Here is a 27,997-nt window from a genome sequence, read left to right as displayed (position 1 = left end):
CCCTCTCTCCTCCTCCCTTACATACAGTTGTTGGAAAATCACCACAAAGAGATCCAGCTGGATGAATCATCTTTAGACACACAACTCTTCTCAGACGCACAGATCTTTTGAAAGCTGATGGGGACATCTGTCTCCACAGCAATTCAGGAGTTAATCCTCAACCAAACAACCCTGTTAAGTAATTCAGAAGTACAGGGTTTGGTTGTTTTTTTTTCTTTTTTTTCTTCCAAAACCTGTAGGGGAAATGTGGAACACAGCATAGACATATCGCTATATTGAAAACTCCAGAGGTCCCTCTGTTCTCCAAGCAGATGGAGATCCCACTCTATAAAAGGTTTTGTCTGTTGGCTCTTTTAATGAGGCTGGTGCTCCTGACTCTTAAGAGTGAAAAAGAGAAAGGTAAGATTTTTGCTGATTCACAGCTTTCTTATATTTCTGCTGCTTTTTTTTTCTGGGCCTTTTTTCAGGGGCTCATATGTTGTTTAGTTTTATTTAGTTAGTCTCAAATGTAATCAAATTTGTATTCTCTGAAGTTTCATGTTCCACTCTCAGATGACTAACTCAAAGTCATTTTCAGGATCTTGAATGATAAAATGCCTAACTCTCATGATGGCACCAAGTCCCAGAAAAATCTAAAGGAGTTGAAAAGAGTTCTACTTCGTTACAGATTCTATGGAAGACGAATAAAAAAGGCTTTAAGTTATGCTCTGTAGAGAATTTAAATACTGTCTTAAAATTAATCACAGAAGATTGTTTAAAGTCTTTAAACTTCTAAAAGTCAAATAAGAACTAAACATTGTACAAGTAATAAAGGATTCATGATTTTAATTCTAACTTTTAATATTTTCAGGAAAGAAGGTCCCAGAACCAGCATTATATAAAAACATTCACTATGACTAATATTTCTGGTCATTAAAGATCAAAACTATTTTATATAAAAATGTTTGAAAAATACTTCTGGTTTTGTTTTTTTTTTAAAGGTTCATGTTTTTTTTTAAGATTTATTTATTTATTCATGATAGACAGAGAGACAGAGAGAAGCAGAGACACAGGCAGAGGGAGAAGCAGGCTCCATGCTAGGAGCCGGACATGGGACTCGATCCCGGGACTCCAGGATCGCGCCCTGGGCCAAAGGCAGGCACTAAACCGCTGAGCCACCCAGGAATCCCTATTTCTGGTTTTGACCCTGGATCATTTTGTATAATAATAAAACCAACTTGCATCTGTACAGCATTTGTAAAGCGTTTTCTTTTTTCTCATTTTACATTTACGTGGATGCTTGTGAATGAGTACAAATACGGAATGAAAGCAGAGAGGTTATGTGACTTTGCTTCAGATCATGCAACAATTTCATAATATGGAAAGTTAAAAATTCATCCTATTTTATTATACACAGCTCTTTCTCTCCTGATACCTCTTCAAAAGAGGACTATGCCTCTTGGCTCTTTCCTTCTCTGCACCCTAAAAGGAGGGTCCAGCCTTGCCACATAGGCCTTTAGGCTTTAGCAATGGAGGATCACAAGTAAAGGAAGATACAAACCATGAAAGACTCTTAACTCTAGGAAACAAACTGAGGGTTGCTGAAGGGGACCCGGGTAGGGGGATGGGATAATTGGGTGATGGGTATTAAGGAGGGCAAGTGACGTGATGAGCCCTGGGTATGATATGCAACTGATGAATTACTGAACTCTACATCTGAAACTAATGATGTACTATATGTTGGCAAATTGAATTTAAATTTAAAAAAGGAAAGAGAAAAAGTAAAGGAAGATAAAAGGAAAACTATAACTGGTATTTCGAGCTGAAGGATGAAACTAATTTGCACAGAGTGGGAGAGTTGAGAGGAAATATATATAAGAAGCGCCAAGATATCAGACAAATTTATAAGACAGGAAGAAACAAAGATAATTTTAAGATCCATTTCCAGAGACCATGTGTCCCCTTAATAAGACTCAGGGGATACAAGTAAAGATATGAATTATTGTGAAGTTGCTCTTGGTTGAATGGGCTATGTTCCATGCTCCCTTAACATTGCTCCAAACCTATATCATATGGTTGCATGTCTTCAAACACTTTTTTATGTCTTTGACCTTTGCAATGTTTTTTTTTTCCATTTTATCATAATAAGTCTATATCATGGAAGAAATCCCCAAAGAATTTCCGTATAAATGCAGGAAATCCTTATTTTTCTTTGCTCCCACATGATAACGACACTTTATATCAGAGGTGACTGATTTCACCTCTGAAGTGAAAGAAGTCCAATGTGAGGGGATGAGAACTAGACTGAGAAAAGGGAAAGAGTTAAACTCATACTAGATGTTTTAGCACATCTGAATAACCCAGAAACCACTGTCAGATACAAGTAGAAAATTGATTTATGAAGCACTATCATTCATTACTGGCATGAATCAATTAAGTAATACATTCATTTATTTATGCATTCTACTAAATTTTTAAGTAATAAATCAGATAAGCTACATGTGATACTTGCATTTAGGAATTCCAAGTTGAAAGAGAAGAAGGTGAAGAGAGAGACACAGAGATAATTAAAATAATGCAATCTAATACACTTTAGAGTAGAAGAACGTATACATATGCTATAGGAATTCAAAGCATAGAGAACTGAGTGAATAAAATAAACGAAGGCCTCACCAAAGACATATGATCTGGGTCTTCAAAACCAAGTAGCTAAGAAAATGATGGATACAGTATACTGTATAGAATAATGGCTTTGCACAGTTATGGTGGCATGGTGTGTTCTTAAAAAACTGTGTTTGACTGGACAGTGTATGTGTTGTGGAGAAGGGTGCTCAAAGCAAGGATAGTGTTAATAATTTGCAAGATATAAAGATAAAAAGGGGGGATCCCTGGGTGGCGCAGCGGTTTGGCGCCTGCCTTTGGCCCAGGGCGCGATCCTGGAGACCCGGGATCGAATCCCACATTGGGCTCCCGGTGCATGGAGCCTGCTTCTCCCTCTGCCTGTGTCTCTGCGCCTCTCTCTCTCTGTGTGACTATCATAAATAAATAAAAATTAAAAAAAAATTTTTTAAATAAAAAAAATAAAAAAAAGATAAAAAGGTGGATTAAAAACAGATAGGGAAGAGCTGCAAAACTTTTTAAAGTATATGCATATGTACATTTTCTTTAAAAAGGATCCATAGCTTTCATAGACTCTCAAAGACCTTGTGACCACCAAAAAGTTTGCAAGTCACAGCTAAAGGAAAAGGAGAACATATATATTGGTTTTTAACATACATATTTGTAAGTTCCTTGTATCAGTGAATACATCATAAATGTCTTTTTAAATCATTCCATATTCTTCCACAATATAACTTTAATCCTGCCTAGAATGTACATGTATACATAAGTGAATCTGAGTCAGAGTTTGTTCAATCTCTTAATGTTGAACATTATTATTCCTGTTTTTCTGTAAATATGATAAACATCATATTTATAGCTAAAATCTTTGCAAGCATTTTCAATAATTTATTTAGAATAAATTTCTGGAAACTTAATTGTTTGATCACGTACTATATGTCTTTTTGAGTTGTGGTAAATACTGCCTAACTTCTCTCCAAAAAGATGGTGCTGATTTAAACTATTACTTCCAGTGTATATGGTGTCTCTGTATACACTGGTCTATAGTAAAAAAAAAAATTACACTTTTTTTCACATTTTGATATCTACTTGTGTTGTCATCAGTTGTGTCCTTTGCCCTTTTTAGATTGGGGTGTTTGTCTATTAAGGAATTGTAGGAGTTTACTTATGCCTCTACTAACAATGTGAATTATTTGTAATTCATATTTGTGAATATTCATTCTAGTTTATTTGCCTTTCAGTTTGTCTTTGCAGCGTTTCACTTACATAAGTTGTAAGATTTCATTTAGACAGATCTATCAGTTATCCTTTATGAATTACAACCTTAATTCTTAGAAAGTCCAGACCCATTCCATAATAATTTAAATATCTACCTATATTTTCTTCTATAATTTATTTTTAAATAAATCTTTATTTTTTAAAATATTTTATTTATTCATTCATGAGAGACACAGAGAGAGACAGAGACACAGGCAGAAGAAGAAGCAGGCTCCACACAGGAAGCCCGACACGGGACTTGATCCCAGGTCTCCAGGATTACACCGAGGGCCAAAGACGGCACTAAACCGCTGAGCCACCCAGGCTGCCCTTTCTTCTATAATTTGAAAGAAACATTTATCCTGTGGAATCAGTGTGGTGTGATTTTCCAAGTGTCCTCACTGAGCTCCTTGAAATATCTGAACTGGACTCACCAGCTTCAAATGTCACTTTATCTCTCAGATTTATCTCTTACCATTTTTCCCTTGTTAACCACACCGGTATTCTCTCTAATCTTTGGACATGCCAAGCTCAATCTCACCTAAGGATCTTACTGTTTGTTATTATCTAGACAGTGAGCACTGCTCACTCTTTTATTTAGGTCAGATCTCCACTTGAGTGTTACCCACTCATAAAGTCTTTCCTTGAACATTCCATCTGAAATAAAATGCCATTCCATCCAGCACACTCTGTACATTTAGCCTGCTTTATTTTTCTTTATACAACTTAATTCTACCTGAAATGATATATTTAAATATATACTTGTTTACTGTTTTATTTAGCATCAGATGTTTCACATCAGCAGATATTTTTATCTTTTTAAAAATATTTATTTATTTATTTATTTTTTATTTATTTATTGTACACATGCATGTGGTAGGAGGGGCAGGGGGAGAGGGAAAGAGAGAATCTCAAGCAGACTTTACAGTGAGCGTGGAGCCCAATGCAGGGCTCAATTTCACGACCCTGAAATCATTACCTGACCCGAAATCAAGAATCGGCTGCTCAACTGGCCAAGCCACCTAGGTGCCCTGACATTTTGTCTTCTTAATCTCTATATCCCCAATACCTAGAGAGTGATGAGTGAACAGGAAGAAATCAGCAAATACTTCCTAAATAAAGAAATTAATATTAAATATTCATACCAGTTTGTATTTTTGTGAAATGTCTATTATGTTCCTCTGATTGATCCACCTATTTTGACACCAATTCCAAAATATGTAGCTTTATAATATATATTAAAATCTATACAATCTTTCCTATTAGTTCTTTCTAAATATATCCATCTCTACTGCATATATTCTCAAATGAGCTTCATTTTCCTATTTCCAAAAAAAAAGGTATTTTAATTGAACTTCCATTAAATCATGAATTTATATGAGGAAAATTGACAACTAATATTTCTAACCCCGAGTAATTTTACATCTCTCTGTTTAGTTGATTCTTCCTTTATGTCCCTCAGTAAAGTGTTATGGTGTTCTTTGTGTAAGTTTCATACAGTTCACTTTTATTTCTACAGGTTAGATAGTCTTGTTATCATAAAGAGAATCTTTCATTCTCTCTTTTCTTAAAGATTTTGTTTATGAGAGAGAGAGCTTGAGCAGGGTGAGGGACAGAGGGAAAAGCAGACTCCCCACTGAGCAAGGAGCCTGATGCAGGGTTTGATTCTGGGAAAGATCTGAGGTGAAGGCAGATTCTCAACTGACTGAGCCACTCAGGTGCCTCAGAATCTTTCATTCTCATTATTTCCTACTTGGTTATAAATTTGGTATAAAAATTTCAACATATATCTGTTATGTTATACTTATTGTATAATTCAAATTTTATAACCTTGGGCATATTTAATCTACTAAATCTTTCAGTGACTAGAACTTATGAAAAATACACCATACTAATGTAGTTCTGTCAGTTTATCCCTTAAATTCTAATAAATTTTTCTGTTTGTTTTTAGATGTTTTATTTTGTTAATCAGTTACAAAAGTTTAATCTCTGCTCTGACACCCCAGGAACTGGTAGGATGCTGATTTTCACCATGACTGTAGGCCATTTTTGTTTTTTCTTAAAGATTTTATTTATATAATTATTTATTTGAGAGAGAGAGTGTGTGTGTGCATGAATGAGAGAGCAAATCTCCAGCAGAGTCCATGCTGAGTGTGGAGCCCAAAACAGGGCTTGATCCCATGACCCTGAGATCAAGACCTAAACCCAAACCAAGAGTCCAGTGCTTTACAGACTGAGCCACTCAGGCACCCTGTGGGCCATTTTTCTTGATTCAGCCCCTCTCATGATTGTTGCCTTTGGTTAATTGCCAGAGTTCTGAAAAAGTTTATTTTGACAATTTTTGCCAGTGTTCTTGTTACTTTTATGAAGGAGTGGATATCTAGCAGTCTTTATTCCATATTTTCCATCGGTGTCACTCCTCTTAATTTCCATGTAAAGATAGCTGTGGCTGCATCTTAAAAATTTTGATATGTTGACATTTACTTCTCATTTTAATCAAAATATTTTTAACTTATAATTATTTTTAGCCTTTGTTTAGAATTGTATTTCTTAATTCTAAATGTATAAATATTTCCTAGTTATCTGTTTGATTTTTAATAGACCCGGCTCAATAGCACCATGATCAGAGAATATACTTTTCATAATTTCAAAATTCCATTATTTTTTTGAGAATTCAACTATCATCTATTGTTTCTCTGGAGGCAATGCCTTTATTTTCTTTTGAATGCATTTAATATTTGCTGTCTCTCTATTATTTTCATTGGCTTTACAGCACCTAGATGTAGTTTCATTAGTATTTCTCTTGCTTTGTGTTCATAGAGTTCCTTGAACATAAACTATTGGATGAACTTCAAAATATGGCTATGAAAAAGATTACAGACACAAAAGAGTATATAGTACATGATTCTATTTACATGAAACTTGAGGAAAAACATATCCCTTCTATGGAGATAGACTGAAGATCTCCAAGTGGTTATTTGATGTCAAAGATGGAGATTGACTGGAAAGGGGAACAAGGGTATCTTTGGGGTGATGGAAATGTTCTTAGTTTTAAATATGGTGGAGGTCCCATAAAATGTTATTGTTTTGAGCCACTAAACTTTGGGGTGATCTATTACTTTGTAATAGGTAACATTTATAATATTGGTTTGCAGAAGCATTGTGATGTTGTAACAAAGCACTAAAAGGTGCAATACTGTCTATGGGACCAGGAAGCAGGCAGAGGCTACGAAAACAATGGAGAGTCTGTTAGCAAAGTTTTGAGAAATGTCAGACAGCTAGTTAAAACTGGAAAAGCAACAGAGAAGTGTTATTTGAGTCTAGGAAAAAGAGAATCTACATTGTATAATAGCGAAACAATTAGCAAAATGTCACCTGAACAATCTTGGAGAATAGAAAATACACATAAATGAACTTACAACTTGGGCTAAAGACATGCCTCAGCAGAATGTTGAGCATGACAGTTGGCTTCTCCTAGCTATGTACAGTAAGGTACAGGAAACAAATGAATTTGTTAATTAGCTCCAACAGTTTTTTGGTGGAGTCTTTTAAGGTTTTATATATATAATATCATGTAATCTGCAAATAGAAACAATTTTCTTTCTTCCTTTTTGGTTTGAATGATCTCTCTCTCTCTTTCTCTCTCTCTCTCTCTCTCTCTCTCTCTCTCTCTCTCTCTCTCTCTCTCGACTAATTGCTCTGGGCTAGGACTTCTAGTACTATGTTGAATAAAAGGGCCAAGAATGGGCATCCTTGTTTTTTTCTCCTGATCTTAGAAGAAACATTTTCACCATTGAGTATGATATTTGCTATGGGCTTGTCATATATGGCCTTTCTTATGTTGAGGTACATTCCCTCTATACCAAATTTATTTCCTCTATACCCAGTTCGTTGAATTTTTTTTTATCATGAATGAATGTTAGATTTTTTTCAAATGTTTGTTTCTGCATCTATTGAGATGGTCATATGATTTTTATCCTTTATCTTCTTAATATGATGTATCGTGTTGATTGATTAGCATATGTTGACCGCTTTTGCATCGCTGGAATAAATCCCACTTATTCATGGTGTATGATCCTTTTAATGTACTGTTCAATTGGATTTGCTAACATTTTGTTGAGGAGTTTTGCATCTGTGTTTATCAGGGATATTGACTGCAATTTTCTTTTCTTTAGTGTCCTTTTCTGGCTTTAGTATCAGGTTACTGTTGGGCTTGTAAACTGAGTTTGGGAGTGTTCCTTCCTCTTTGATTTTTTGGAAGGATTGAAGAAGAATTGGCATTAATTCTTCTTTAAGTGTTTGGTAGAATTCACCAGTGAAGCTATCTAGTCCTAGGATTTTCTTTGCCAGGAATTTTGAATTATTGATTCAATCCTTTTACTAGTAATCGATCTGTTCTAATTTTCTATTTCTTCATGATTCAATCTTAGTCAAATATATGTTTCTAGAAATTTATCCATTTCTTCTAGAGTACCCAGTTTGTTGATGTATAATGGTTCATACTTGTTTCATGATCTTTTTGTATTTGCATAATCTTAGATGTAATCTCTCCTCTTTCATTTATAATTTTATTTATTTGAGTCTTCTCTCTTTTTTTCTTGGTAAGAATAACTAAAGATTTGTCTATCTTGTTTACCTTTGGACCTCCTTTTTTAAAAATGGAAGTGCTTATTGTAGGTATCCTGGCATTATCTTACCTTTGGATATATCTGAGGAAGGCAAATAACATGACTTTTTATCTGACAGGTCTTAGGGTCAAGAACTGCACTTCTAGAAATATATTGGATGAACTACATGTATGAGCCTAATTTACATTTGGATCAGACTTAGATAATGAGACTAAGAATTTGAGCCTGAGCCAAATGTCTTAATGAGATTCAAATTTGAGAGGAAAAGATAAGCTATGTTATACAAGGTGAGAATGTAAGTAATTGTGCCTAGAAGAGAACTGGGGTAGATTGAAAACTATTGCCACATTACATTACTGCTCCTGCTGTCAAGACGTGGTGTGTTTTTCCCCAGTGTTTTGAATTTGATCTTCCCTTGAGTTATTTTGACCAATGGAATATAATAAATATGACATTGTATGAATTATAGAGCCTGAAGCTGAAGAAAGGTCCTTGAAAATGTTGCCTCTGACCACTTAAAATGCTTCCCTGAAACTGACATGCCCTTGAAAAAGACCAGGGTTAAAGACTGAAGAGAAAGGTCCAGTCATCCCAGATGTTCCAAATGAGTTAAGCTCCCTGACAACTCGTCTGCTGAATGCAGCCACTTGAGTGAACCTCATTCAGCAAGATCAGCAGAACAGCCTAGTCACTCCACAGAATAATAAAGGTCTTAAATAAGGCCTTGTTTTTTTAAGCTGCTAAGTTTTGGGGTAGTGTTATACAGTAATTTGGTTTTTTCTACCGCTATTTAAAAATTACCCTAAAAATTAGCAACTTAAAACAGCCAACAATTGTATTACACACATCCTAAGAGGCTGGAATCTTGGAGCAGCTTAGCTAAATTTCTGCCTCAAGGTCTCTCGTGAGGTTGAAGTCAAGCTGTTGGCCAGGGCTGCAGTCAATTCAGATCTTGGCTGGGACTGGAAAATCCACTTCCAAACTAACTCACATGGTTGTTGGCAGGTTCCTGCTCCCTTCCGGTAGTTAGCCAGAGGCTTTAGTCCGTTACTATGCAGGCCTCTACACAAGGCTAGATCACAGCATGGCAGCTTGTTTTCCCCAGTATACGTGACCCAAGACAGACAGAGCAGGTATGTGAGAGAATACATAAAATAGAAGCCAGCCTTTTTTTAACCTCATATTGGAAGTTATATATCATCAGTTCTGCTGTATGCTATTAGTCGCACAGACTAACTTTGGTGCAACATAAGAGGATACCATACAAGAGTTTGAAGACCAGAGGGTGGGGATCATCTGGGGTCATCTTGGAAGCTGACTATCACACATAGGCGGTAGGGAACTGGAACAGATTTCACAGAATTGTTTTTAGTTTTGTTAGTTACAAGAATGACATTGTGGTTTTCTCACAAAAAGTTCATACTTTCAGAAAAGCAAGCTGAAGATGGAGTATGTAATGACATGGGCCATCCGATTTCTTTGAAAGACTTCAGCAAAAAAAGTGATAACAAAAAAGGGATAGATAAAGCAAGTGTGGCAATATCTTAAAGTTTGTTGAATATGGGTGATGGGCAGAGGGAGTGCACGATCATATTTGTGTAGGCTGGGAATTGGTCCTGTGAAGTTTTCAAGTCAGTGTTTACAATGTGCAGGACATGGAACCCTTTACAACTTTTCAAACATGGGGAGATTTTACATATCAACTAAAAAATGTGCGAAGGAATAGCTCCCTTTTCAAATTTCTTTTAAGTTATGCAAGCGGAAGAAAAATAAACAAAGACCCCTGATAGGAAAGGATACTGAGGATGACTTTGCTTTTGCCTTGGAATTGGTACCTGCAGCCCAAAGCCAAGAACAAAGAATGTTTAAACTTTACATTTTAGAGAGGCCTCCAAGGCCTAATTAATAATTGGAGCCAGACATCTCCCTTTTGGTTATTATAAAGAAGCTGCTGAACTGACTCTGTTAGCCTCAAGTATCTCTGCAGGCCACTCCCAAAGTCTATAAAAGCAGAAGGCTAATGTGAAGGCAGGCAAGCCAGCATGTAGTAGGCACTCTAATGGCAAGTTATAGCGGCTCCTCTCCGTCTTTCCTCTGTAGGATTAGGAGATAAATATCTCACTGTTGGCATGATGCCTGTTAAGACCTGCCTGTGGCACTCTGGGAGTATAGTAGTGGGGAGTGAGGGAGCTTTGGGGAAAGCTTGACGTGTGCCTCCCAGAGCTCGTGGGGTATCTGTAGACATAGCTACCATTGCTTCCTTCTCTGCTGTAAAGGCAGAGTTTCCTGGTACAGCCAGTGGAAGCAGATCAAAGAAGAAATGTAGTGTGGTGTTCTTGGTAAAAGGGAGGAAAGCCCTCACACAAGACACTCCCCAGTACTCCACAGCACTAGACTGTGCAGAAAAGAACCTGGCAATATCCTTAAGTCCACATGAAGGAGTATACAGTACAAGAGAGACAGATGCAGTAGGGCTATATAGGCAGACAAAAATCGACAAAACATTTTACCCAGAGAAGGGGTTAGGGTATGATTCTAACATACTGTCAGCCAATATCAGGAAGCTCAGTGAAGATTACACTGTATGGTGCCCTTTACCCCCCAAAACCAAACAAGACATCAGTGGTAGGCATTACCATCATTCTTCATTACCCAAATTCTTTCTACCTCTGAACACATGGAACAGTTTCCCATTGAAGCAATGTGATGTGGACATATAGTATGATCTGACCAATGAAATGTGGCAGAAGTAGCACGTATCACCTCTATATGGAAGTGTTTCATTTCCAATGCTTGGTGCTCCAGCTTATTTTTCCCTCACTGCAGTGGTTGTAAAAATATTCATGGAGAGGCCACATTGATATAAACACCCTGGAATGCTAAGCCAACACATGGGAAAATATGAACTGAAGAGTCACCTAGATCCCAGAAGACTTTTAAGATTAATTTTTGAAAGTTCTTTTTGTAAGCCACTGAGATTTTGGAGTTGTTTATTACTGTAACAGAGCTTACTGAATCCTGACTTTTACGCTGTCAATGAGGACCCATTAGCCAAAGTCACCAGCAATAGACAGAAGACTAACCATGTAAGAGGATTCCTTCTTTCTCTCTCTCTCTCCCTCTCTCTCCTTAATTCAGAGATTCACTTTATTTTTTTATTTTTTGTTGACTTATTTTATTTAAATTCAATTAGTTAATATTGAGTGTATCATTAGTTTCAGATGTAGAGTTCAGTAATTCATCAGTTGCATATAACACCCAGTGTTCATTATATTATATCATTTGCCCTCCTTAATACCCATCACCCAGTTACCCCATCTCCTCCCGCCCACCTCCATTCCAGCAACCTTCAGTTTGTTTCCTAGAGTTAAGAGTCTCTTATGGTTTGTCCCCCTCTCTGATTTCTTCTTATTTTACCTTTCCCTCCCTTCCTCTATGACCCTCTATTTTGTTTCTTAAATTGCATGTGAGTGAAACCATATAAATGCATTTCTCTGATTGACTTATTTTGCTCAACATAATACCCTCCAGTTCCATCCACATCAATGTAAGTGGTAAGATTTCATCCTTTTTGATGGCTGAGTAATATTCCATGGTGTGTGTGTGTGTGTGTGAGTGTGTGTGTGTGTATACCACATCTTCATCCATTCATCTGTTGGACATCTGAGCTCTTTCCATAGTTTGGCTATTTGTGGACATTGCTGCTATAAATATTGGGGTGCAGATGTCCCCTCAGATCACAATATTTGTATCCTTTGGGTAAATACCTAGTAGTGGGATTGCTGGGTCTTAAGGTAGCTCTATTTTTAACTTCTTTAAGGAACCTCTATACTGTTTTCCAAAGTGGCTGCACTAGTCAAGAATTACGCAGAAGACATGAACAGACATTTCTCCAAAGAAGATATACAAATGGCCAACAGACACATGAAAAAATGCTCAACATCCCTTGGCATCAGAGAAATACAAATCGAAACCACAGTGAGATACCACCTTACACCAGTCAAAATGGCTAAAATTAACAAGTCAGGAAACAATAGGTGTCGGCAAGGATGCAGGGAAAGGGGAACTCTCTTACGCTGTTGGTAGGAATGCAAGCTAGTACAGCCTACTATCTCTCTTATTCTTCCTTCTATGCCTCAATCCAAAGGAGTTTTTCTCTAAAAAGGTAGAAGAAAAGGTCAGGTTTTCCATCAATGGTGGAGAGGTGTCTCCTGGTATCACTCTGAGGAAAGCTTTGAAGCCAATGAGATTGAATGTTGGAGTTTTTAAATTATATGACTTTTTTAGAATGAAATCTTGCCATTTGCAGTGATGTGGTTGGAATTATAGAGTATTATGCTAACCAAAATAAGTCAGTCAGAGAAAGACAAATAACAAACGATCACAGTGGAAAAAGAGAGAGAGAGAGAGAGTGAGAGAGTTGCAAACCAAGAAAGAGACTCTTAACTCTAGAGAACACATTGATGATTACCAGAGGGGAAGTGGGCAGGAAGATGGGAGAAATAGATGATGGGGACTAAGGAGGGCACTTGTGATGAGAATTGGGTGTTGTATGGAAGTGATGAATCACTATATTGTACACCAGAAACTAACATAATACCATACATTAACTAACTGGAATTTAAAGAAAACCTTAAAAAATTAAAAACACTTAGGTCTTAATGAATAAATATATAAACCACATGACTTTTTTTAATAACCGAAAGTGACCGGGGACCAGAAAACTATGGCATATGGTCAAGATAGCTTTAAGATATTTGTTACCTAATATGGAAGGGATATCAGAAGTAGTAGAGTTGAATGATGAGAGGGAACAAAACTTCCATAATTGTTAACCCACTAAGATCATACCGATTGAGGTCAGTAACCCATTTATAACTCCTAAAATTTCAAGAATACATGATATATAGACTGTGATTGATAGTAGCTACCTCTGTGTTGCTACCCTCTTAAGATTAGGTGCTCTTTTGTTTTGTTTTATTTGTTTTGGGTTTTTCAACCCTTTCTCTCCCAAAGACCAAATCCTTAGGATTTGTAGCTTTCTCTTTGCTACTTTCTCAAGTATTATAACAATATAGCCCCCAGTGAAGAACTTTTCTGTTGAAACTCCACAGTACCCAGAAGAATGTTTCTTATATCATTCCCATTTTAAAAATATTTGCTTATGGCATATTTTACCAAAGGACCAGGGAGTCTCCAGATGCAAGTCATCTACAGCTATCTATGAAATGAGACAAATTACCGGCACAGCATCTCACTTATTACTTATGCTTGACTAGCTTAACGTAAATCCTCATTCAGTGTTTTCTAATACTTGGTTCTTGTTCCAGATTTCCCTTTCAGCCTAATGTGTGGGTTTATATTGTCCTCTCTTGATCATGTAATCTTATTTCTATTTACCAAGCTATTTTTCTCTTCTCCTAGTATATTTGAGGAAGTATTGTCCTTCCTGAGTGTTTGCCACTCACCACCACCACCCCCCACCATTCTGGAAAAACTCCTCTTGATTCAGTGGCCTCCACGGCCTCAGTATGGAGTATCCCTGCACTTGCTTTTTCCCCTTGAGACCTAGCTCAGGTCCTCTGAACTGTCTCTTCTCTATACCTCTATGAATCTCATCCCTCTCTGTCTTTCCAGCTAGTAATTCTACTGCCTCCTCAGATGCACACATACACGCGTGTTCTGTTTCTGTCCCAGCTGAGATTGCTCACAAAATGACATGTGGTATTAGGGCAATAGTTTATGGATCCCAGCAGATAATAAAAATCTCTCATTATAGCTAATCAAAAATTGTATGGAACTTTTCAATGTACTTAGTTATTTCAGAGTCCAGCAGTTCTATTTATTCATAGAGATTAAAACATATTCTTGAATCTAGCCTACTCTTTGAAAAGACTCCAGCTGTAATATAAAATAAATCTAAAGCATTCACTGCCAAATACCTTGTAATTGTCATTTAACTCTGAATACCCCTATATTTCTACTTTATAAAACAATTTTAAACAATTTGTAAATATTGTCTCCCAATGCAGTTTTGGTCAGCTTACTTTCACAGTCACTCATATAGCTTTAATAAGAATCACGGACTCTTAAAAATGGCAAATATAAACAATATTATATCTTACTTTTTCATTTGTTTACCTTCCTTTTTGAAATTCTCTCCTTCCTCTGTTTTGGTGACCTGGGCATCTCTTCTCTACATGTGTGGTCACTTTTCAATTTCAGTGGGAGTTTTTTCTCTATTCATCTCGTAAATGTTGATTTCTTTCAATGCTTCATATTGGGACCTCTTATCACAGTATAAGAGTTCATGGGTGATCTATCCACTCTTGTGACTATGTTTAGTATCCATATACAATAAATCTGATGCTGTAAATAGATATGTAAACAAAATAGACTTGCATTCAGTTTGTATTCCAGTTAGCGAAGGTACAAATAAATGTATTGATTGGTAATAAGTGCTATAAAAGGATAAAGCAAGTTAAGGGATCAAGATACTATTTTACATAAGGGTGTCACTAAAGCCTTCAACAGGATCATAACTTTGGGCTGGGACTTGAATGAAATGACAAAGTGAGCCATGTAGATATCTGGAGGATACAGGATATATATTCCTGGCAGAGAGAACAGATAGTGCAAAGGTCCTGAGGCAAGCACATGCCTGGCACGTTTGCAGAACAAGACAAGTATGGTGGGAGAAGAGTGAATGAGAGGATATGATAGTATTAGGTAAGACAGTGGAGTGGGGAGTTTATCTAGAATCTTGTGGGCCATCATTAGGACATGGTCTTTGGCTCTGATTGAAATGAGGAACCATTTTATAATTTTCATCAGGGGCATGGCAGGATATGGCTTATAATCTTTTACACATTTTTAAGATTTATTATTTATTAATTTGAGAGAGAGCATGAGCATTTGAGTGGGGGGAGGGGCAGAAGGACAAGAGGGAGAGAGTATCTAGAGCAGAGTCCCTGCATAGAACCTAATGCAGTGCTTGATCCCATGACCCTGAGATCATGACCTGAGCCGAAATCAAGAGTTAGACGGTTAACTGACTAAGCACCCAGGTGCCCCATTACACATTTCAAACAAATATATAAATTGTATATATTTAAGGTATAAAACATGATTTGACAAGTATGTACAGAGTGAAATGATCACTACAATCAAGCTAATAAACATATCACTTACTCACATAGTTACCATTTTTTGTGTGTGGAGAAAGCACCTGAAACCTACTCCCAGTAAATTGCTAGTATTTGATACAGTATTACCAACTATAGCTATCATGCTGTACATCAGATCTCTAGACTTATTTATTTTATGTAACTACAACATTCTACTCTTTGACCAGCATCTCCTCACCTATCCCTCACCTCTCCACCTTTGGCAAACCATTCTACTCTCTGCTTCTATGCATTCAACTTTTAAGATTTCACATGTAAGTGAGATCATGTAGTTTTGCTCTTTATTCCTGTATATGGCTTATTTCACAATGCATAATAGCCTCCAGTTTCATCAATATGGCTTATGCTTTAAGAGTCATAATGACTAATTCATAATAGGCCATGATGGGAATTTACGTCTAGAAGTAGAAAGGCCAGTTAGGAAACTGTTGCTCTAATCCAGGCAAGAAACAGTGATGATTTTCACTAGGTTATTAGCAAGGAAGTAGGGAAAAATGAGGAGACTGAGACTAGATTTCAAACTTTGAGCTCACAGGATTGTTTGTTTGTTTGTTTGTTTGGATGGAGGGTAGGTGCTCAAAGATGATTCTTCATTTTTTTGACCTGGCCAACTAGTTAAGTCTGTATCTGTATCCAGACCTCTGGATCCACATAAACATATATCCACTGCCCACTGAATAACTTCACCTAGTTGTTCCAGGGCATCTCAGATTCCAAAGTAAATTCATCTTCCCATAAGTTACTCCTTCTTCTAATAAATTACATATCCATCCACCCAAATGTCCATCCACCTTCTTCCTCGCCCTCTTCCAAATCTAATTATTCCCCAAGTCTTGCTGAGGAGATAGAATATCTTCTATCTGTCCATTTCTCTCCATTCTTATTCCTTTTGCTGCCTTATTTCAAGTCCCCAACTGTGCCCAGAATATTACAATATTTCCATAGCTGATATTGACACTACCAGTACCAACCATTTCTAATTGACTCATAGCACCCAGTCTAGTGCCTAAGAAAGAGTAAACAATTAATATTAATTTTGTTGAAGTGAATTTATATATGAACTCCTGGATGATGATTAATTATATATGCCAACTTGGGTGGGCCATGGTACCTACATATTTGGCCAAACAAGTCTAGATGTTGCTGTGGAGGTATTTTTAGATGAGATTAATATTTAAATAAATGGACTTTGGGTAAAGCAGATTATGTTCCATAGTGTGAGTGGGTAAGTGAGCCTCATCAAATCGATCAGTTGAAGGTCTTAAGAGCAAAAGGACTGCCATCCTCTGAGAAAGAGAGAATTTTGCCCCAGACTGCCTTTGGACTTAAGCTGCACCATCAACTCTTTCTTGAGTCTATAGCTTGCCAGCCTATCCTGCAGATTTGGACTTGCCAACCTCCATGGTTGTATGAAGCCAGTGCATGTGTGCGTGTGTGTATAGGAACCAATAGGAGATTATGATTATATATATATTACATACATATATAATCTCATAATATATATATATAATCTCCATATATTATATATGTAATGTATGTGTGTTGCTTAAAGGAACCAGTAGATTATATACATATAATTATATATACATATGTATAACCTCCTACTATAATCTCCTACATATGTATATATACATGTATATATACATATATGTATGCATGTACATGTATATGCATGTATACATATATATCCCCTACATATATATGTACATATATATATATGTGTGTGTATATGTATATGTATATATGTTCTGTTTCTCTAAAAAAAAAAAACCTGACTAATACAGCCTGTGCATCAGTGCGCACAATTACAGTGACAGATCTGTATTTCATCATACAGACTGACGTTATTTAAAAGTAGTTACAATAACCTCTTACCCTGGGACATAGCCAGTTGAAATTCAATCTGGAGATAGAAATTAAGGAAACCACAAAATGTGCCAGTACTTCATAGCACCAATTAGCACGACACTTGCTCAGATTAGCAAATCCCTACCATGGTTTCCTGAGCTTACTTCCCATGGGCCCCACAGTAGGGTCAATTTACCCCAACCCACTCGCTGACTCTGAAGCAAAAGGAACATATGACCTTAGATATATATCTTGGCAGCAAAGCATCAAACCAGCTTGAGCACTACCAATATTTTAAAAGTGTACCCTGCTTCTAGTAAATTCAGTTTTTGCCTTACTATATGACATCAAGATCTCCCTTTATGGTCCAGTTCTTGAATTTGGGTCACGGTTTCAATTTTCAAGAGTCCTTGCATCATAAATTTCTATATCTTTTTTAGTGTTTTTGCCCCCCAGATACTAGAGTTCTAACCTTGAATCATTATTGCCTTCGACCAGTCTGTTCTGAGACTGAGTTCTTACCCGGCAATATATCTGCCTGATGTTTATCTCTGGAATTCCTTGATGCCAGTTCTCTCTGGGCCTGCACTTCTTTCCCTCATATGCCCTAGCCTAGTGGATTTATCTACTCTCAGTGTTCTTGATACCCATCTGTGCATTTTTCCCATGTTACCACTTGCTGATTGTACCTCAGTTCTGACAAGTAGTGTCGTCGCCACAGTTCAAGGGGCTGCCCCCAGGCATATGACAGCACCAACTCTATTAGGTGAAATTTGTTCGAGAGTTTAGGCAATTTTGTCATGGGAGAGAGAGAGAAATTAATATACATGACCCAGATTATAATGTTTCCAAATATATTTTATATATTAACATGAAAGCATTAATGTATAAATTATATCTAATTTACTTCACAGTCACTCAAGAAAACTAGCTGAATAGAAGTGCTTCAGAGAGTTGGAAATCCAGAGAATCAACCTCCAAAAAAATAAATGAGCGAGGACAATAAGGTAAAATACCTGATTTTGCAAACATGCTATATAGTAGACAAGTTCACCTGTATGTAACATAATGTACCAGAAGGCACAGAGTCAAGAAAATTGGAAAATGAAACTACAGATCCAAGTAGTTCTGACACATAAAGCTGTATTAAAACTGTTGAAGATTATGTAGAATAAGGACAATGAAACAAACTGAAGAAGACACTAAAAGTTGGAAAGCTTTAAGTAAGCCATTGAGAACTTATGTTCCTGAAACCACATTTTTATTCTCTTACTATTTAAATGTCCTTTCACTGAACAGCTTTAAGCCTCATCTTTCCTAGAGGAACAACATAGTACTAGTGATTTAGAAGACTGATCTCTAAACATTTTCTCTTTTTTTTTAAAGATTTTATTTATTTATTCATGAGAGACACAGAGAGACAGAAGCAGAGACACAGGCAGAGGGAGAAGCAGGCTCCACGCAGGGAGCTTGATGTGGAACTCAATCTCAGGACTCCGGGATCACGTCCTGAGCCAAAGGCAGACGCTCAACCGCTGAGCCACCCAGGTGTCCCTAAACATTTTCGACTACACTCCTAGATCAGTTTATGACTTTAAGTCATCTCTACCCCTGAGGTGGGGCTTGAACTCATGACCCTGCTTTCACGAATCACTTGCTCTACCGACTGAGCCAGACAAGCATCCCTACAATCCTAACACGGTTCTTAAACAGTGCTCTTAATATACGTATTGATATTTACAATTTGTAGGCATAAGCAAGTATAGTAAGAAACTTCAAAAGAGGTTTATAAATAGTTATGACTGACTTTAGAAAACTGTTACCAAATACCGCATAGAGACTTAATGATTTTAAATGTTGCTGAAGTATTTGTAGGGATTTATGCTCATGTTCAAAGTGGTTAGCTTTTAATGCTTCGCTAATCAATATAGCTTCATACTATCAATAGCTCATAGCTGAAGACACAATATACATCTAGAGTGAGATTCATTCATCGCTAATAATAGTGGATGTACATCTGCATTTCACATAGATTCCAGAAAAATTTTAAAATACATCTTGGCCACCTTCCAATCAGATCTGTTTGTACTATCATCTTTACTCTGTTTACAATTAGTTAACAAGAAAAACATCAGAGACTAGAACGGTCAGCCCCATCTTTTCGTGTTGGTTTGTGTTTACGTTTTAGTATCACCTATAAACAAAGTATGCTTAAACAAACAAACAACTGGCCCATTGGAAACTGCATAATGTAACCCACAAAATAAACACACAGAAATTGGAACTTGTGGCAATATGCCAAAAGTGACAGGGCACTACCACTTCTCCGCGTAGTGAAATGCCCATGCTACCCTGAAACAAGTCATGTACTCCATGGTATTTGACCATCTGATATGTAAGTCTAGTGAGGGTGCCTGTGTCAATCTATAAACACTAAATATCGGTACCCATTAGCTTTTTTGCTTTTACTTAAATATATAATTTATTATTAACTTCCAAAAAAAAAAACAAAAAAATATATATATAATTTATTATTAACTTCCAGAACCCAAGTGATCTTCTTGAACTTTTGCTAGTGTGCATATATCCACCTTTTTTTAAAGTTTATTTTTTTAGTAATCTCTGCACGCAATGTGGGGCTCAAACTCATGACCCTGAGATCAAGAGTCACATGCTCCTCCAACTGAGCCAGCCAGGCACCCCATGCATGAATCCACTTTTAAGATCATGACTTTTAGAGCATGGATTTTCTCTGACTGATCAGGGTTTCTATCGCAGTTCCACCAGCTATGCGACTTCAGGCAGACACAATCTCACAAGTCTCATTTTTCTCATCTATAAAATGAAAATATTACAATGTTTATTTCACAGAGTTGTGAGAATTAAATGAGATAATGGGTGTAGAACAATTGCAATCAAACTCAGCATATAATTAATACATGGTATATTTTGTCCATTATTACCAGGATTATTTTTCTAGGCTCAGAATCTCCAGAAATGCATCATTGAGAAGGGAAAGGATATGCCTAGTAGGTAATAGAATTATCTCAGAGGACAGCTATTTAGGATGAGACTCTCTCCAAAACTGGCCATGCTTAAGCAATCAGTGAGCTCACAGTGAATAAATCCATTGGTTCCTGGAGAGAATATTTTCACTACTGTTAACTTTCTGGGATATCATACATTTCTCTGGCCTGTTTATTGTCTGATTGGTGCTTCTCAGAGAGGTAAATTTATACCTGCTTGTTTAATCTTACTCTTCATCTATGCTTTCTATTTGAAACCACAGTTTTAAAGACTTGGCAAGGGTTAGGACACTAAGTAAATGAATTTCAGTCGTTTTTTTTCTATATCTCAATTTTAATCGATTTCACATTTTTTTCTTGATAGACTTTCTAGTTGTTTGCTCAGTAACACACAACACCAATGAAATTTGTGTTGCCCTTGCAATCTGATTTTTAAGTGCTAATATTTTTGTTGCCTATTCATGACTTTCCCCAGTGCATTTCAGCAAAAGTAACCCCAATGGAGGAAACACAACGCTTGATTTATACAAAATGCACATTAAATTATTCTGCCATCCTATAGTTTGTTATTGTCAAATGCTGTGTATACTGTTTCTGCACTGCTGACGATTCATTGGGATTTAATCAGACAGAAGAGTGAACATCTTGCTCTCACGAATCGTTAAATTCATTTTGAAAACTAGTGAATTTGATCATGAGAGGGTAACCAGTTAATTTTTCCACTCTAAAACACCCACCTTACAAATCAGGGCTGCTATTTCTGTTCCTGCCTGGTCTCTAGGAGAGTCCTCAATGCTGATGTTTATCACCAATCCTGCCTCGGGTACCACTAGGTCACCATACAAACTTGTGGGGGGCTGGGAGTGGTGATAAAAAGTAACAAAAAAGAAACAATCAGAAACATTTTAGGGACAACATCTCTTGAGAGAGCTAACCATTCAGGAATCACTAACCTGTTCAGAGCCCTCCTGTTCAGAAAAAAAAATTGCCTACACTGGTTGAATATTCTCACCTCATGTTATTAACACAAAGTCTGTCGATTATCGATATCTGGATTGGCAAGAAGTCTCTTTAAATAATTTAAACATCGGTGCCAACAAAGAGGGATTATGAGCCATCCATGCATTAAGAAGGATTTAAAGCAGGTTGTTTCCTTCTTGACACTGGAGTATAATATGAATTATCTGAAAGAAAAGCATGACAATTTTATAACAGGCAAATAAAATAGATAATTTTGGATCCGGCAGCATTTTAAGAGGCAGATCAGGCCTGCTTGGAATCCCACGGTAGTGGGCAGGGGGCGCAATTAAAGCAGCCTGGGGGCATTGAGCTTTATGTGGCTTCTAGGACACTGGTATGCGTCCCAAATCAAAGACCAGCCTTCCTTGTCTTAAACATTTACCTTAAACTGACCATTTGCCCTGGAAAGGGGGTGAAAAATAAGAGACTCATGACCCTTTATTTCACGATCTAAGACTGAGTTTAATATTACATTCTGGGTTTGGAGGTTGACCTGGCTACTCATTCTGTAAATTGTCTCTAAAAGAAAATGTATTACAAATGCTAAGCCACCAGCTTAAAAAGGAGCGTTGGAGTCCATGCATTTTCCTAGGTTGAAGACTACCTCAATTCCTATAACATGATCCTTTCTGGGAAGATATAAATAAACTCCTTGCTGGTATTCTAAAAGTGAATAATCAAAATTATTTTACCTACTAAAAAACTGTATCGAAGCCATTAAAGCCAAAATTGTTCTCTATCCTGCCTACTGAGATTTTCCAAGAGGTGTGTGAAGAGTGCTTGAATGTTCTTTGTAAATGTTTGGCCCACTGTCTCACATTGTTAGTCACCTTGTTCTCCCGTTAATGAGTTGTAACCTGAGAGGCTGGGAGATTGAATCTGTCCCCATTCTGGGGACATGCTAAGAAAGCCCGCTGAGAGCCTCTGGTACTGTGTATCATTTTGATGTTTGAGGTAAAATATCAAAGTAAATTGGTTCCCCAAAGAAAGATATCAAATGCATACTAAAAAACTCTTGCCGTCTGCCATTCCCATCAAACTCCAAGCAACGCTGCAATAAAAGTGGCTGATTTGTATTCCCTTGTATCATCTTGCGAATTCTCCCTCTCCACTCAGACCATCTGGTGGGTTTCTGCAGACAATACCCTGCATGGTTACTGTGAATGGAGCATGGCCTGTTGGGGAAGAAAATCAATTATCAGTTGCTTTTTCTCTTTCTATTGGAGGCAGGGTTGCTCTGCTCCATTGAGGAAACCTTCCAGTAGATTCCGTTGTCGCTTTCATTGCATTAAACTTTTTAGAAGACTTAACCTATCATGCCTCTGCTTTCCTTATGCAATTCTCTCCTCATTCCCACTGCTCTGTTTTGTCCCTCTTGTATCCTCCTGGGCAATATTTCTTCAATATTTTAGGTACTTTCTTGATTTCTTTTTGTCTAGAAACACTAAACCATGTGTTAACATTTTATCACAAACTTCTTTTTCCTCCTTTTAAGTAACAACTACAAGCGACTCTTCCCCATCCCACTCGCACACATCAAGTTTTGTTGGTTTTTATATGTGTGGGTAGTAAAGTCCTAATGACCAAAGTATGTTATCCCAATGGAGTCTTATATCGTATTTTCGATGGTAATTCCCTTAGTTCACGACAAGAATGGATGTTTAACCAATTTGGTTTATGAAACTCCAGCTCTCTGTCAGTCTGTGCCTATGGTCTTTGATTGGGCGCTGGTACATTTCAGCAGAAGGGAGAAATTGAATGACTGGGAAACTTGGAGATGCTCTTGATTATTTTTTAGCAGGAAGCTTTCTGTTTCACAGCTAAATGTTTTTATCCCAGCCTGTACAGTTGCTTTCTCCCTTGACTTTAAAAAGAAAGGAATCCGTGCTTAATAGATATGATTCTTCCTTTGAAGATGATGAAGTTCTAAAACTACACAGTAGAAATGCTTGCACAACACTGCAGATATACTAAATGCCATTGAACTGTATACTTTGAAACGATGAATTTCATGTTATGTATATTTTGCTACAATGAAAAAGGGAAGAATCCGGGGGAACAGAACAGGACAAAAATTACAAAGACCAAGTCTCTCTTGGTGGCCTCCAACTGCCAACCTCTAGTCCTCCTTTCCCTAAGTGTATGATAATGCTTACTATGCTCTGTCAATCCAGAGATGCTTTTTCCTGCTTCTTTCAGGTCTGCTTTTCTGAGTCAGGGCTATATGTTGCTCAAATCAGATCTACCTTGTCTCCTCAACCTTGCCAATAATCACGTAAATTCTCATTCTGTTTATAGTGTAAGAACATACCTTCCCTTTGGATGACAATGTTTCTACTGAAATTGCTCTATCTTGCCCAGAAAGTGATCAGTCTGGAACATGGTAGCAGAAACCAGGAAGATTGGCACACTGCATGATGCTGTTAAAGAAGCATGGGATTTGAAATCAAAGAATTCAACCCTACAACTTAGTATATGCCATGGAAAAAGTGAATTATCATGAGCCCCAATTTTTTGTCTGCAGAAAATGGGATGACATCTGTTATCCCAGAGGGGACTTGTGACATTTAAAAATGAATATGTTTAAAATGGTATTACATACAAGACACACATTCGATACATATAAAGTCCATCTCCCGTATTGTCTAGCTCTGTCACTAATTAAATGTAGAATCATCACCAAGTCCTTCAAGCTTTTTAGCTTCCATTTCCTATAAGTAAAACAAGACAGAAGAACAGTAGTTTAACAATAGACAGAAGATGTGTAGATCTTGAACAACAAATAGCTGCAGCTCTCTAAAAGTCCTCTCGGTTCTTTTCATTTTAAGTCATGCAGGACGCAGAAGTGTGCAGGCCACCACCCTTAACATTTCATGAAGAGTGGGTTCATTTATGTAATTTTGTTCTATTTCATAGACATACAACTGACAATTTCCAAAATTCACACAAAATCATCTGCTATGATCTTGAATTATAAAAGGTAATCTTTTAAGCACATGCTTGTCCTACGAAGAGCAAACACTAAGAAACATGGAGCTTCTTTTTGTTTGTTTATAGATTTTTTTTTAATTTATATATTTATTTGAGGGAGAGATTGTGAGCCTGAGTGAATGGGGGAGGGGCAGAGGGAGAGAATATTGAGCAGACTCCTCACTGAGCACACAGCCCAATCCCAAGACCCACGAGATCATGATCTGAGACAAAACCAAGAGTTCAACGCTTAATCAACTGAGCCACCCAGGTGCCCCCACAAAGATGGAGCTTCTAAAAAGGTTCTGAATTTTTCTTGTTCAAGTTAGCCTACATAACCTCATCATAAGGAGTCTTTCATCAAATTAGTTTACTCAATATTTTTGTCCCACTAGGTTGATAGCAAATGCACAATTTCATCATTTTGAAGTTCTTGGAATAAACAGATATGCAAGTTAACACCGACTGTCTTTGATGTAAATATTTTTGTGCCACTAATATGTACTGGTTGCTTCTAATAAGTTATTTAAAAATTCACTCTTTTGTCTACTCAACCATTCACATGGAAAACTGAACCAACAAAAAATGTATTGAGCACTTATGATTTGCCAGACATTGTGCTTCTCTGCCCTCGTGGACTTTGTGGTCTCATAGGGCACATAGATAGTAGAATGCCATACAGATTAATATAAATTACATTCTAAGATATGCCACAATTAAAGGTTCATTGTGCTACGAAACTGTATATTAAGGGGATAACTAACCTAAAGCCATGGGTGTCAGGAAAGGGTTATTATTAAGTTTTCTTTTCATAGTGATGCACAGAAGTCTTCACTGAATTTTTATATTCTAAGTTGGATAATGGTACTGCTATCCATTTAGTCTCCTAAACTTGAATTTCAGAATCAGCATTGATTTTGCCTTCTTCCTAGACTTTGGCTACCTTCAACAAATCACTCTATCCTATCCTTCTTCTGAGCAGGATCTCATACATCTTAGCTTTTCTTTCCATTTCCATTGTTGCTTCTCATAATTATTAGCTGTTGCCCTTTTGTTGGACTATTAGCACAGTGGTCTGTTTTAGTGGGCCTGCTCAAACCCTTTCACTCTCCAATCCTTTCTAGACACTAAGGCCAGAGTAAACTTTATTATATCACCTCAGGGTTGACCTTTGCAATCTGTCTCTAACTCGATGATTTATTTTGACATGTGGAGCGGTTGAAATCCACTGTCTCAACACAGTTTTTTAATTTCCCTCTGCTTCCCTACACATACACAGGACTCCAGCAGTTTCTTAAATATCATGTGCCTTTTCTGTTGCTTTGCATAGACTGTGTCGTTCTCTGCTTAAAATTCCCTTTCCTCCTCACTTGTCTGCTGATTACAATCCTTGTTTTTAAAGGTTTCCTTCCAGGCCACTTCCTCCATTGTGCTTTGAGATTTCTCCCAAGTTGATTTCATACTCTTCTCGAGCACTCCAGGAACATTTTGTTTATAGCACTTATGTGTTCTACTAGAATATCTTGTCTCCCTTACTAGACCATAATAACATAAAGGGTTTTTCTTAGATAATTTATACCCACTGCAATGCTTAATTTACTTCTTTGGGCAAAGCAGGTGGTACAGGATATATTTGCTGAGAAAACGAAACAAGTTTCACCATTCTGCAAAGAGTAAAATTGCCTGTGAATGTACTGCTATCAGGGCATCTCCCCCTTAACTACAAATGTTATTGAAGTATCCATTGGCAATTTATGTTTTCCATAAATATAAACTTAGCTATAGATATTATATATATAGAAATATGAACTCATATGGCTTCAATATATACTCTTTTCATGAATAGAAAATATATAGTATATTTTGTCATTCACTTACTTTTATTTCAGTTTGACTTTTTTTAAGATTTTATTTGTTCATGAGAGACAGAGAGAGAGAGAGAGGCAGAGACAGAGGCAGAGGCAGAGAGAGAAACAGGCTCCATGCAGGAAGACCTATGTGGGACTCAATCCCGGGACTCCTGGATCATGCCTTGAGCCAAAGGCAGACGCTCAACCGCTGAGCCACCCAGGTGTCCCTCACAATCTAACTTTTAATCCACCCATTTTCAGAGGCAATGCTGATTTATGATGCCATGCTGTGAATCACTGAGAAAACAAGCATTGGAGCAGGAACTTCATGGCACTTCTTCAAGTAGCCTTTCCAAAGCTCACTTCGAAAGTTTTATTATCTTTAACTTGTTCTCATCCAGTGAATTCATTGACATTTGTGGACTAAAATTCAGAAAGAAAGAAGAAAAAAAAAGAAAGAAAGAGAAAGAAGAAAGAAGAAAAAGAAAGAAAGAAAGAAAGAAAGAAAGAAAGAAAGAAAGAAGAAAGAAAGAAAGAAAGAAAGAAAGAAAGAAGAGAGAAAGAAAGAAAGAGAGAAAGAAAAAGAAAGAAAGAAAGAAAGAAGAAAGAAAGAAAGAAAGAGAAAGAAAGAAAGAGAAAGAAAGAAAGAAAGAAAGAAAGAAAGAAAGAAAGAAAGAAAGAAAGAAAGAAAGAAACTGGTCCTGGTCCTGCTTTACAATTAGTGGAATGATTCTTAAAACTTCAAAAATATTTTGATTTATACAAACACGTATATCTCATTGACTGGATGAAATCAAGTACCTTTTAACAAACAGGTCCCAAAGCCAATTAGTTTCCAGGCATAAGACTTTTAAGGTAAAAAGTGTTCCAGATTATTATATAGAGATCATAGATTATATCTATGATTTATTATGTCCTAGAAGTGATCAGAGGTTTCATGTTTTGTAGGATGAACATGAGCTAACATGTAAATGTGTTTATTATTCCAGAGTCTGTAAGAAGTATTACTAGCCTAGAAGTTCTGCTTTTGAATTGATACAGATTTAAATAAAAATGCAATATAGTTCTTATAACATTGAAGCTCTCTGTATTGTAGTTCTCTGTTTTTTTTTCCTTTAGATTACCAATAGTCTTTGTCATGAAGGATATATCTCTTTAGGGATTGTGAAATATGTAACATGTCTCCTCTGGAACCCTCTTTCTGTCTCCCCTCCTTGATGTCTGTCATCCTGCTCTCATCCGATATACAAGGTCTTCTACTACAATAAACTTTTCCTTTCCTGCCCAGACTTAAACCACTCTCCCACATCAAAAATTATCCCATTTCTTCAGGAGTCATGCAGATAAATGCTTCTCAACCTGTAATGTACCTGTGACTCACTGGTACCTTATTAAAATGCATATTCTCATTCAGTAGGACTGGGTTGGAGCTTGCCTTTCTACATTTCTAACAAGCTCCTTAGTGATACTCACACATGCTACTTTGGGGACGGCACTTAGAACATCAGAGTTTTAGGCAACAAAAAAATTTCAATCAACTTCACTTTTATGATCTAATAAGGACTTCAAAAGCTTTCCTCTGTTCAGAAAAAAATGTACTTTTAAAAATAAAC

The 27,997-nt window shown here is 36.9% G+C and overlaps 1 long non-coding RNA gene across 1 annotated transcript; it reads left to right on the top strand.

The window, feature by feature from the left end:
* The first annotated feature begins 63 nt into the window (after positions 1–63).
* Positions 64–27,997, top strand: LOC118353725 (uncharacterized). Its single transcript, XR_004813084.2, has 3 exons — positions 64–399; positions 18,433–18,525; positions 26,646–27,997. It is a non-coding gene; the product is annotated as an uncharacterized LOC118353725 (long non-coding RNA).

The sequence above is a fragment of the Canis lupus genome, chromosome X, assembly GCF_003254725.2.
Source record: "Canis lupus dingo isolate Sandy chromosome X, ASM325472v2, whole genome shotgun sequence".
NCBI lineage: Eukaryota > Metazoa > Chordata > Mammalia > Carnivora > Canidae > Canis > Canis lupus.
Note: the sequence above shows the minus strand (reverse complement) of the source record. Positions and strands in the feature narration are given on the sequence as shown.